The following is a 13,917-nucleotide window of genomic DNA, read 5'->3' on the forward strand; positions in this document are numbered from 1 at the left end:
AGAGGGCTCTCCCTAAGGCAAGCACACCTTAGCAGTTAGCACAGTGGGGATGAAGACACCCAACTGTCTCGCAGGTGACTTCATCGGCTTTCTTCTGGGACACAGAGATAGACATCATTCTCTTCTCTTGCCTGGAATGTTCTTTCAGCCTCAGCAGGTATGAGACAAGAGGAAGGGACCAGCTAGTGGCCAGGTTGTGTAAAGAGTAGAAGAGGGAATGTGAAACCGACTGTGTGAGATCTGGAAACAGAAAGCTAAGCCTAGGCCTCACTTCCCACGCCTCTTCTACCATTCCTTATAATTGAGGATAACCAGGCACCTAAATCTGGGACAGATAGGTGACAACCGTCCAGGCTAGAGATTGCCTGACAGGCTCTTCTTTGAGGGTGAGAAATGCCTGAGATCCCACCCACCCATCCTCACCTCCACCCAAGACCATGACCCACCCTCCAAGACCGAACCCAGACAGGATCTCTTCTGGACTGGTGGACCCTGACCTGTGACAATGGGGTTCGCCCCTCTAGTTCCTGTCTGTTCCAGTCACTGAACCACAAGCACTCTCTGCTCCCCTGTAGGAAAATACACACTCTGCCGCACTCTTGGGATGAAAGCACGAAGACACGGTTCCCTCCCACAAGAGATTCATTAGCCCATGGGTGGAAGATTCGTGAGCAAGAACACCACACAGATGCACAGTGTGGAGATGGTGTGCTGGTCGGGGTTTGACAGCTGGTCTCTGGCGGAGGAAAGCCCTGACTTGGAGTGTTTTCTAATCTGTGTGGTGGTATAAAAACAGCCACCAAAGCTGACTTCAGTCTATCACATCACATGATGTGATGGAATATAGCTAAAAGCATTGACACTCGACTGGACTTCACGGGCTGACACATCACCAGACAGACCCACCAGGAGCAAGAAAAATGGAGATAGAAAAGGTGATACAGGAGTCAGAGAAGGAGGCACACCCATGAGCTTGTTTTCAAAGGATGGATAAGTATTGTGCACTGAAAAGGGAGAGCACTCTGAGGTGAAGAAGCACCTGAATAAGCTGGATAGGTTTGGTTTGTTTAGTAGGTCAGAGTACCACACCTCTGCCTGGGCCAGGCCTGGACAAGAAGTAAGTTGGTAGTGACATTCTCAATAGGCAGATGTGAAACGGTTCTGTGTAGCTTCTCAGCCAGGACCCCATGACCTTGCCACCTACCTTCACCAACTCCAGCAGGGCCTCTGTGGGATCTCAGGGGAACCTGCTTGGTGTACCTGAAGGGGCATCTGTCATGATGGTAGCATCTGAGGCAGGGTGTCTTGAACTAAAGTTAGATGTTCTGTGTGGCTAACACTCATCTCCTGTATTGGGGGAACTTGATGGAACTCTCTTGTAAAAAAAGGACTGGTGAGGACAGGGAGGCAGCTCAGTTAGTGAAGTATCTGTTGTGTCGGTGTGAAGACCTGAGTTCCGTGCCCAGCACCCAGGTGGAAAGCCAAGAGTAATGAGTGGTGAGGGCTTTAATGGCCGGCTGTCCTACTCGGGAAGCCAATGGCTCCAGACAGACAGTGTTTGAGAAACAATACCAGGTTGGCTTCTAGTGCAGAGAGAGAGAGAGAGAGAGAGAGAGAGAAACACTGACTCCAAGATTACCACCCCCAAAGACTCATTCCAGCGGCAAAGCTGAAAGTACCTACCCATGACTGAGGCCAAACCACAGGGGCCTTCTGCTCACCTTTCTAGTAAAAATCAAGGTGAAAGGCCTCGCACCACCCTGAAAATGGTCCAGAGGCTAGGCCATCCTGTCCTAACTGTTACCTGGCATGTTCCTCAGAATGGCCACACCCCTTCTGATCTGAAGCATTGGCCCCAGTGAAGAGGGGAGTCTCTAAAGTCTCGTGTGGTAAACAGGAGGCAGATAAAAGTCAGGTATTCTGGGGCAATGGAGTCTGGAACTCTTGAGGGCCCCTACCAAGTGAATAAAACAGAGTGAACAAGAAGAGGGTGGGACTCAGTTAGCCAAGCTGAAAGATGTTTACAGTCTGGAGTGACTTGTGGAGAGCTCAGGGTTGCAGGTCTCAGGGGTGATGAGCTGTGTTTGGGTGGCCATTCTGCTTTTTAATTATCCCTACTGACTCCATGTGAATAACTCTTCATTTCTATTCCTGTTACTAACTTCCAAAGAGCTCCTGGGCTCAGTGTGTGTGTGTGTGTGTGTGTGTGTGTGTGTGTGTGTGTGTGTGTGTGTGTGATTGTGTGTGTGTGTAGCATCTCTTCAAGGTCTGTCACACAACACTGACACACCTTTCTCTGCCCAAATCTGCCACCACTGAAGCACCCACTTTGCCCACAACAAGTCCCCAACTAGTGAATGATTACATAACTTACTACACACTCCCAACTCCCTGCCCTGACCCCCAATTTCAGGAAATACTAGCTCTCTCAGGTCTTTCTAAAGAGATAAATAGTCTCCTCTTCTTGCTGGGTCCCCAGGAATGGCTCTAGGGACCTCTCCAACCCCATGAAAAGCGGATATCATTGCTTCTCCAGCCAGGCTCTCCCCTCCCTGACACACCCCAAGCCCAGCCCTGCACAGGAAGTGCTGTCCTGGCAGGAGCTAGATAGCAGTAAAGCAGTGGCCTTGTTTCTGACCAAGAGTGTATTTCATTAGGACACAACTCTGTCCCTGGGACGGCTTGAAAAGTAAAGACACCATGTGCTGCTTTTAACCTATTTTAAAAGAATCAGAAATAAATAAAGCATGTCCCTGCCACCCACCTAGGGCCTCCTAAATCACTCAGGTAACAGCTGCATTGTGTCTCAAACACTGAGCTATGGGCAGGTTAAAGTGAGACAGGAAGGAACACTCTCTTACCTTACGGCCTCACAGGAGTCGTGACATTTGTCTGGGCCTTGAATAAAAGGTCATTTCTAAATTCTTTACACTTATTTTATTTTACTTTATGTTTATGAGTGCTTTGCCTGTGTGTTGTGTCTACGTACCACTTACATCCCTGGTGTCTACAAGGCCCAGAAGAGGACACTGGGTCCCCTAGAACCAGAGTTACAAATGACTGGGAGTCACCATGTGGTTACTGGGAACAGAACCTGAACCCTCTATGAGAGCAACTAGTGATCTTAACCACTGAGTTATCTCTATAGGCCCCAAAATGTTATTTTTAAGGTACTGGAAATAGAATAGAACTTCACACATCAAGCAAGAGCTTCACCAACCCCAGCTTTCCACTTGCTGTTTCTCAAAGTTACCTGGGCTGGCTTTGAACTACGATTCTCCTGCCTCTGTCTCTAGAGCGGCTGGCATTGACCTGGATGAAAATACCTATTTTAAACCTCCTAATAGTTGTACATAGTCTGCAGTTACAGCCACAACATCAAGAACAAACTAGAAACAATTATTGTTTTAGGGACGGTTATTCCTTCCCTTCTGTCTTCCTTCATGTTATCAATATGTTGTTTGTGAAACTTCTAGATTGGGGGTAGACAATAGGCCCTAACAACCTCAGATGGACCATTTCCATCCCTGTCCTGTGAATGTCCTGCTAAGATGACAAGAGCATTTCTACAGCTACAGAAGAGTGTGACAGTGGAGGACCTACAGCAGGCCAGCAGGCACAGCCCCCAGCTGTCAGCTTCTTTACAGTCTCCATCTGCAAGCTTTTAAGCCACTCTGGGTACATAGCAGGAACCAAGCAACCCAGGCCAAAGACTGAACTCCTTCTTAAAAGAGTTCCATATTTTTGTCTTAATGTGCATAAGCATTTGCCTGTACATATGTATGCGTACCACACTCATTTCTGGTGACCATGGGGGTCAGAAGAGAACACTGGATCCCCTGGAACTATAGTTACAGATGCTTGTGAGCTTCCACATGAATTCTGGGAACTGAACTCAGGTCCTCTGCAAGAGCTGCCAGTGCTCTTAACCACTGAGCAGTCCTTACAGACCCTACCTTTTTTTTTTTTTTTTTTTAACAGAACAAGTGAAAAAATGTTTTCCAGGTAGCCTATGAGATAACCCAAGCCAAAACCATGACCTTTGCATTTTTTAAATAACTGGTCAAAACATTCTAGTTCAGTCTAGGAACCTGAGACTATTTGGAACAGGAACAAGAAAGGGAATCTGAGGGATGTAGGAAGAGAGTAAGGAAAGGGCTCGGCTACAGCATCTTACAATCACTGCCGAGAATCTTCCTGAACTGTTCCAACTACAGCATCTTCCCTCCTTGTCCCAGAAGCCTCTGCCTTGTGCAGCTTAGTCCAGGCAGCAGTGTCTACTGTCTACGTGTAAAGGCACCTCTGTACCAGCAGAGGACACTCCACACTGCCTAGACAGAGCAAGCAGGGCCTATATTGACAGATTGGAAACTGGGCGTGGGCCCGTGGGAAGGGTGGGAACACCCTTCACCTGAACCTGTGAAGAAGGTCACAAGTTGACTAAGACATCGGGCACCATTTTTCTGATTATGGATTGGCAGGGAGTGTCAGGTGTCCTCCAGCAGAAGTGGGAGGAGTGAGAACAGTGACACAGAGTGGCGCAAGGCATCATGGGTACCCATCCTTTCAGCAAAGAACTAAAAATTACCGGCACCACCCAAATGTCTTGTGGGCATCTTTCCTCTCTTTTCTATCTGGCACACAGATCCAGCCAACTTTTCCTTTAAGGAGCCATGTTACAGACCATTTCGGCTTTCGGCTTCCCACTGAAGCTGCCCATAGGCCACATCTTCCTATTGGGGGAAGAAGCCTGTGATCAACTCCCATCTACCGGGACTCTGCTCCGGCTCTTCTCATCCTGAGTCCTTATTCCCACTGGCTTCTCTTCCAGACTGCTTCTTTCAATGTGCTCGCCTCTTGGTTTCCATGACAGCATGGCCTCTGACTTCCCTTCTGTAGTGACAGCTCCCTTAACATGTTTGACTGGGTTTGGTTTGGTTTGGTTTCTTATCTAATCTTAATCTGTAGGCAGAGTGCTCCTTGGGTTCTGTTTTTAATCATTCTCTTTCTTTAAAGAAAATAAGTTGCTTTCGTGGAGAATAAAACAAAGTAACAAAGAAAGTTACTCACTTGGGAATAGAATACATCTTCTCCCAGGTGGAGCTACAGCTTTTCTACAGCTGAGATGGGAAAAGAGGTCATATAGTTGAAACTGTATACCTTAGGTTAACCCCAGAATGCTCTACTGATGTCCCTGCTCTCTCTCTCTCTCTCTCTCTCTCTCTCTCTCTCTCTCTCTCTCTCTCTCNCACACACACACACACACACACACACACACACACACACACTCAGGATGACTGCTGTCCTAGGGATCTTTCAGAAACCTCTGGGTATGGTTTGCTCTTGCCACTGACATGACAGTGTTGCTGATATCTAGTGACCTGGGACGTCCAGAAAATTCATGTCATACACAAATAAAAAGTACTTTTGGCGCTTTCCAGTATACTGTGCTGTTGCAGAAGATAGCTGCTATCTAAAGTGAAGAACTCATTTTCTTTTCATCAGGGGACTTACTGGAGGTTTGGAGGGTTGTGGTTGTTGTTGTTGTTGATGATGTTGTTTAACTTCTTTGTAAATTTGTATCATCAATGATGAAACTATTCAGAATGTCAATACTTCCAAAAGACAGCCCACATGTGCTGCTAACCAAATAGTGATTCCACGTTTGAGCACAACACTGCTTAATTCTGCATTCCAGGGCAACTTTGCCTAAGAGTCTACATAACAAAATATACGGAGTCTGGAAGGACTCACAAGTCCCCCCCCCCATCACTAGCTAGAAGCCATTCACAGTTGGTACCTGTTGGGGAAGAATCAGTTTTCTTCCAAGGGGTGGCCCTGTGCAGTCAACCATCCCCCCTCAGAGGGTCACCTATATGTGCCTCACAGATTAGACTTGGTGAAGATTTTTTTGTGAGCCAGGGGGCATAGCTGGGAGGGGTAGGAATGGGGCTGGATCTGTGTGAGAGAGGAATATGATTAAATTGTATGAAATGTATAAAATTCTCAGTGAATTAATAAAAACCATTATGTTTAAAATATACGTGTGATCATATGACCAACCTTTCCTTCTGTGTCTCCTTTTACACAGCTGTAACTACAGCTGTGGTTATGGTTAGGGTTAGGGTTACATGGTGTAACCATGATACATCTATGCTTATCTCCTCCTGACAGAGCAGGGTCTCACTTTCATTCTAAGACAGGAAGTAATGAGACTGATATTTTCAGAATCCTGACCCAAAGAAATAACTTAACCAGACTGGTGGCTCCTGTCTGTAATATCAGTGCTTAGGAACCTGAAGTAGGAGAGTTGCCACCAGCCCAAGGCAAGCCTGGACTATATAGCAAGTTCCAAGCCAGCCTAGGCTAAACCCTGTCTCGAATAACAATAATGACAGTACTAATGTTCTTTTTCCAAAGAATCTTTTGTCAATATCCATAAATCTATGATTTATACCTTTGTGGTGGTGGTGGTGATGGTGGTTACAGTTGGTTGATTGGGGGTTTTGTTTTCTTTTTTGTTTTTTTATGTTTCTTCACAGAGCTGGGAATTGAAACTGGGATGCATGTTAAACAAAACTCTACTACTGAGAAATATGTTCCCAATCCTTATGGTGATAGATAGATAGATAGATAGATAGATAGATAGATAGATAGATAGATAGATAGATAGATAGATAGATGCATGCATGCATGCATACATACATACATACATACATACATACATACATACATGTATACATAGGCAGACAGGTTTATGTGGGTATATGTATGGGACCTCTCCATCTTTATCCTAATGAAATCTTCCGGAGGATTTTAGTCCCTAAGACTCCAAGAGTACCATAATCTCCAATTCCAGATCATCTTTTGGCCTTCTTCCTCCCTAAGTGCTAGCAAACAGCCCTGGGTCAGTGAATGCCCACAAGAGGAAGTTGGGTGGTGGCATGAGCTCAGCCATGTTAGGATGTGAGAGGTGACAGGTATGGGAAGAGCTGTCAAAACTGCTGGGTTCCCTGGGGCCCCGGGAGGTTGTCTTGGGTTGGCTGAGTAGTGGGAGGGGGCAGCTGGTATTGGAGGGAATGGGGAAAGGAGAAACCCATTTGTCTCTGGAGCTAGAGAAGATGTCTGTATAAAAGCCATATCACTGTAGGATGGGAAGACTCCAGACAGTTATTAGAGGAACTGGCCAAGAGCTAGAACATAGTGACCCTTCAAGGGGTAAGCAATGACCCAGAGATATTCCTGTGGCTCCTTCAGTCAACAGACTAAGGAAGGGATTCTGCCTTTCCAGCTATACGATGCTGTGGGAGACACTTGGGTCTAGGCTGAGGAAGAAGATGTCTACAGACACGTGAAAGTTCACACAAAATGCAAAACCCACTCTGTGCTTTTATTGCCTATGGGTAAAAGCCACAGACAGGTTCCAAAACACTTATCAGCTGTGTGGCAAGCCCTCAAATCCCAGTGGGATGGAGACAATGAAGTAGGCTTGAGAGAGATGTCCAGAGCTGTAGAAAGCCTGAGAAAGGAGAGTCACCAGGTGCATGCCTTCTCTATCGATGTACAAAAATACACTTCGAAGGATATTGAAGATACTCGGGCAGTGGCTTCCAGAGAAAGGGAGAAGGAGCATGAAGATGTGGACCACAGGACTGTATTCACAGGGTCCCCTCTTTCTGGCTGTAACTACTTAGATAAACAGGAAATATTACATCCACATCAGGCCACCAGGAGATGACATGTCAGAGTCTCGCTGGAGACCTCAAGATTTTTACTGAATAGCCCTTCAAGAATCCCTACTCTAACATTCTTGAAGGAACCCACTCAAGCCAGCGTCTCCTTTGGAAGTTCTCTGTGGCCCCCAAATTACCCCTTCGTTCTAAGTTATCTGAGAATTCACTCTGTTTTCCCAACATGGGCGACTCAAGTTTACATCCATAACCCTAGTAGGAAGAGAGCCAGAGCAGAGGCAGCTGCTGACCAACCTATCTCCTACGTCACCACCCCAGCTTCTGCCTGGACCGGCTGATGTGACCCAGATCATGTACACAGAAGCCAGCTTCCTTAGCTCCCTGAGTATCACCCTCTCACCCTGCCCTGCCTACATCTGGGCTTCTTCTACCCACCCCCTAAGATCTGACGGCTTATTGTCTATAAAAATGTATAACCTCGTTTTGGGTGGCTTTGTCATCTTTAAGGACTTGAACTTACTTACTGTCTGCACTATGAACTTTCTGTCTCTGTTCTTGCAATTCTCTCTTTCTAGGAAGGGCATGTCCAGTCCTCCCTGAGTGATCATTTTCTTTTTTTTAAGAGGAAATGGGTGGTCCACAGGCCACTAGACAGTCCTACTGCACACCTCTCTTGATGCTCAAATTAAATTCAGATGCAAGTCTATGATTCCTGTGCCATTTGGTTCCTCTTCTTTAATTGTCAATTTAAAATAAACTTAGGTAATCTTCTCTTACTCAAAGCATACAAATCGTGAAATTCCAGTGTGCTTGGTGAGTTTTCACAAAGTAAACAGACCCATGTGGCTAACACAGGTTTTAAGGTCTTTTTAAGTTTTCCATGAAACAGGGAATATAGGAAAAGCCTGTGTTGTGCTGCAGCTTCACAAATGAGAGGTAGTAAAGCTACAGAGGTAGAGATCAGATGAGACATGCTCTGCCCTGCCTCACTCATTCCTGAGACTGGCAGGTGAGGCTCTGCTTACAGAGGGTACACACACCAAGGGGAATGGTTGGCTTTGAAATCATCTTCCCAACATCCTTGCGAGTAAAGAATTTTAGGTGTAGTACTCCAATCTCCTCTCCCTCCCAGAGAAAGTGTCACAGTGTGACACCTGAAGCTTGTGCCCACCAGAGTGAGCTCCCTGGGTGCCAAGGACAGTGTCTGTTTGTATTTGTGCCCAGGCCTAACCAGTACTCAAAAAACCAACTGCGGGACAGATGGGCTTGCACAGAGCTTAGCAATCCTTAAGTTCCTGGGAATGTCTCCCAGTGCTCGGAACCAACACCATTTATGCCACAAAAACAGAAATGTCTCTTATGAGGCAGCCTATGAAAAATTCTGCCTTTGGTGATCCTTCTAAGACCCCGATCTGACCTCGCTACTCTCATATTCTTCTGATGGCTCCTCTTCACATATGGCTACTGATTCTATCCACATGCAGCCCTCCCATAGGCAGATCCATGTTTGGGGGGAAGTCAGGCACGAGGCTGTTACCCACTCCATTTCCTGTTCTGGCAGCAGCAATGCAATTCCCTCTCTTCCACTATAAGCCCCAAACTCCATCTGAGAACTGCCTACATTGACAGTCCAAGTTCCGTAGGCAGCCAACACGGCCCACAGCCATAGTACGAGCTCATTCGGCTGCCCACATAGCCCACATCGACAGTCTGAGCTGTGGCTGCCTACGCAGTCTGTTTTCATTGGATAGGAATCTCTTGAAGTTCAATTGTCACTGAGTTTATGCTTTAACAATTTTATTCTTCCTTCCCTTTGCACAGAACTCTGCTTTGAATAGTCTTATCTTTTCCAAAAACTCACGTGTGCCCCTTAAACCCCTGCCAAACACCGCCTTTAATCACACTTATATCTGTACACCATTTTCTGTGCCTTGTGTGTTTCCATCATTGCTTGGGTCATGGGAATTATATTGATAATGTTTTTATACTCCCTACCAACCACGTTTCTGATATTTCTGGAAGCAAAAATCATGTTTCATCCATCAGAGTCCCCAATGCTTGGTTTGCCCTCTGAATTATCCTATTTGTATGGGAAAACTTTATTTGAGCGGTCTTGAATCCAGGCACAAATTTCAAACAGAAAGCATATTGAAATATGACAAATAATCATGTAGGCTAGGGGCTGGGGAGATGAGATCTCCGTGCATAAAGATTCCCTTTGGATCTCCAGTATGCACTTAAAGGCCAGGCCAGCAGTGTATGCCTGTGATCTCAGCGCTGGGGAGACAGAGACAAGCAGATCCCGGAGTTCATTGGCCAGACAGTCCAGCCAAACCAATGAGCTTCAGTCCCAGTAAGAAATACTGTCTCAAAAGCTAAAGTAGAGAGTAATTGATCAAGGGAGTCACCAATGTTCACTTCTGGCCTCTACATCTCCCCACATGAACACATGCGCGCACACACACACACACACACACACACACCATACATACCACATGAACACACACATACACACACCACACACAGATCACATGAACACATACATAAACACCACATATGCACATAACACATGAACACGTACATATACACATACACATACACCCATGAACACACACACACACACACACAGATCACACACACACCATACATACCACATGAACACATGCACACACACCACACACACACACACACAGATCACACACACACCATACATACCACATGAACACACACACATACACACACCACACACATATCACATGAACACATACATAAACACCACATATGCACATAACACATGAACACATACATATACACATACACATACACCCATGAACACACACATACACACACCACAAGAACACCCACATACACACACATACCACATGAACACACACACACACACTCCACCTCCATGCTACAATGTAACCCTAAAACAGAATCTAGAACATGCAAGCTAAAGTGCAGGAGCATGTGATGTCCTTGAAAAGTGGTATTATAACCATCATCCCACAGAGGTCAGCAGGGTGGTATTATAACCATCATCCCACAGAGGTCAGCAGGGTGGTGTTATGACCATCATCCCTGCAGAGGTCAGCAGGGTGGTGTTATGACCATCATCCCTGCAGAGCTCAGCTCTTTTTATGTAGCCAGTAAGCCATCCCCTCAAAGCCACCCAACCTCCATTGTTCTAAATCTACAAGCACCAAGGTATCTTTTGTGATGAATTTAGGTATTGATAACAAGATAGAGTTGATCTGGTAGTTCAGACAGTGAAAATATAGGATACTTCACAAGCTAACACAAGCCCAGCAGCACCCACTCCTTATATGTGTAATCACACAAATCAGTTGTCAGGAGCAGGTTCAACTTGGTCCACACTGGTGAAATGGATCCACTGCTCTGCAGTGCTGCCCTGGGCCCCGAGAAACTGCCACCTTCTACTTCTGTCCCATTCCCCTGCTCAGACTGGATGTGTCTTGTGCATATGAGTTTGTGTTATTGCATGTGTACATGCATGTGTGTGTGCAGATGCATGTGTGTATGTGTACTTACAGAAGCCAGAGGTCAACGCTCTCTTCAGTCATGCTCCACCTTAGTCTCTCACTGAATCTAGAGCTCATCGGTTTGGCAAGGTGACAGGCCAGTGAGTCCCCTCCTTTCCCCATACCCCCGCCCCACCTCCCAGTCCTGGTGTTACAGAGCCATGTTGCTGCCCCTGCCATTTATGTGAGTGCTGGACATCCAAACTCATGTCTTCCAAAGTGTGTGTGTATGTGTGTGTGTGTGTGTGTGTGTGTGTGTGTGTGTGTGTGTGCAGCAAGCCCTCCTTACTAACCCAGCTGCCCAGCGTCAGCTTTTGTCTAGGTTCTACTCCACAGTTACCTGGCAACAGCCAGGTGTATCTGACTCACTATAAAGGGGGCTATTTGCCCCCTCCTCTCTCTCTTTCTTGCTCTCTTGACTTCTTGCTCACTCTCTGTCCTTTTGCGTGCCCCCTCCCAGGTGCTCATAGCCTGGGCCCTATACTTCTCCTTCTCCTCTCCTCTCCTCTCTTCTCCTCTCCTCTCTTCTCTTTTCTTCTTCTTCTTCTTCTTCTTCTTCTTCTTCTTCTTCTTCTTCTTCTTCTTCTTCTTCTTCTTCTTCTTCTACTTCTTCTTCTTCTTCTCTCCCTCTCTCTCTTCCCTTTCTCTGTCCCTACTACTCTCTCAACTCCCCTCCCCATGCCCTGAATAAACTCTATTCTATACTATACTGTCATGTGACTGGTCCCTCAGTGGTAAGGGATGCCTCAGCATGGGCCCATGGAGGCACCTCTTCCCCCACACATGACTGCACCTCCATCAATCATACTCCTTCTCTCCCTTATCTTTTTATAAAAAACAACACCAAGCTCCCTTTTAATGTCACTAACCATTTCTATCTAACAGCCACAATTATGTTTTATTCTCTTGGTGTCTAGAGCAAATACTCTCTTATCCATTTTACCTAAGGGTCGACTGAGATGCAGCCAAAGAGCATTCAAGGATATCCATGTCCTAAGCATGAGTTACCCTTCACCTGAGTGGATTAGACACAGGCGATGTAAAAAAGTTCCTTATTCTTCCCATTGCTTCAGAATAATTTCTAAACTCACATATCAGTCCAGGCAGCAACACGTCTGACAAAGATATTTCTTCCATCTGAACACACAGCTTGAGTGACCTCAAAAGTCACAGTATGGAAATTTGCAAAAGGGGATGTCCAAGTCATGGCAAGTTGGGGAAATATATCAGAATTCTAAAGAAAGAAACACTCCATGCCAGGGTGGCCATTCTGCAGCGTTTCTTAAGAAGGCTTGTATAAAGAAGTGGGTGAAACATTCTGAGGTATACTGCAAGATGGGGGCTGGTCCACACCAATAAATAAACAAGGATCGGGTTGAGCTAGCCAGTTTTGTTTGAGAGCATAAGGAATTTGTCTCAGGGCAGGAGCCAGTTGCTACTTGTTTAACAAAAAGGATTAACTTCTCAGAGTTGTCAAGTGCCAATCTAGACAGGTTTACCAGTGCAAGGGAACTGTCAAGGCTCAAACCTGCAGGGAAAACAAGCAAGTGCCTGGTGGCTAAGTCACAGAGCAGTCAAGGTGCCAGGTGTTCCATAGGACACAAAGAGATCTGGAAGAACTGATCTTACAGAAGAACCGACTACACAGGAAGCAGGGTGTATCCCCCAGTGCTGTTTGCACATCACCCCTGCCCATCCGAGCCCTCCTTATTCCTTAGTGCTGCCTGACCCTAGAAGTAGATAGGAAGATGCTTTCTAATTAGACGCTAAGAAAATGGTGCTTAGAGAAATGACTTTTTCATGGTTTTTGGAACCATCAGGAAGGTGGTAATGTGTTAATTCTTTTAAATGAGAATTTACTGGGCCGTCCAAAGTTCAGCAAGTAATGTTAACAATGGCTGGCTCACCATCACCATCATCATCATCAGTAAAGGGCCCTTAGTGGGGGTTTGCTATAGCTGTGCTATTATAGTTCATCCGCTCACTCAGTCCTCACAATGAGCCCCATGAGGAAGAGGTAATTTCATACCCCCCAATCTGTGTCTTGTGCATTTTCCCCTAACTAGTCCAAGCACCTCTGAGTCCAGATGCCCACGCTCCTAGTCGCTCTGCCATGCCCTGGCTACTTCACACATTTGGTTTGTGTACCTAGAATGTCACATCTTACATTAGGCAAAGCCTTGGCTGGTGGTCTACGGGGGAGGGGAAGAGAGAACATTGCCTGTCTGACTCTATCACCCCCTCCTCAGGCCAATGCTTGCATTTTGGCTGCTGTCCCTGGGGACCCTTCACCTCTGGTTGTTCCACATGAGTAACGTCTTTTCCAGGAAGTGCTTTCTTGTCTTCTCAGTATGGAATACCTTCCCAACCTGCTCCTTCTAAGAAAGCCTTCTCACATGAATAGTGATGTGTTTATAAAGAGATAAAGAGAGAGAGAATATGTTTTGGTGAATGTGTGATGAGGTGTGGAGGAAGGGGGTGCCTCTGAGGGCCCATGCTGAGGCATCCCTTCCCCCTGAGGAACTAGCCACACAACCGTATCCTACAGAATAGAGTTTATTCGGGGCACTGGGAGGGAAGTTAAGAGGGTAGTAGAGGCAGAGAAAGAGAAAGAGAGAGAGAGAGAGAGAGAGAGAGAGAGAGAGAGAGCGAGAGAGAGAGAAATAGCAGAATGGAGGAAGGAA

Source organism: Mus pahari, chromosome 17 (genome assembly GCF_900095145.1).
Source record: "Mus pahari chromosome 17, PAHARI_EIJ_v1.1, whole genome shotgun sequence".
In the NCBI taxonomy this organism is placed as follows: domain Eukaryota; kingdom Metazoa; phylum Chordata; class Mammalia; order Rodentia; family Muridae; genus Mus; species Mus pahari.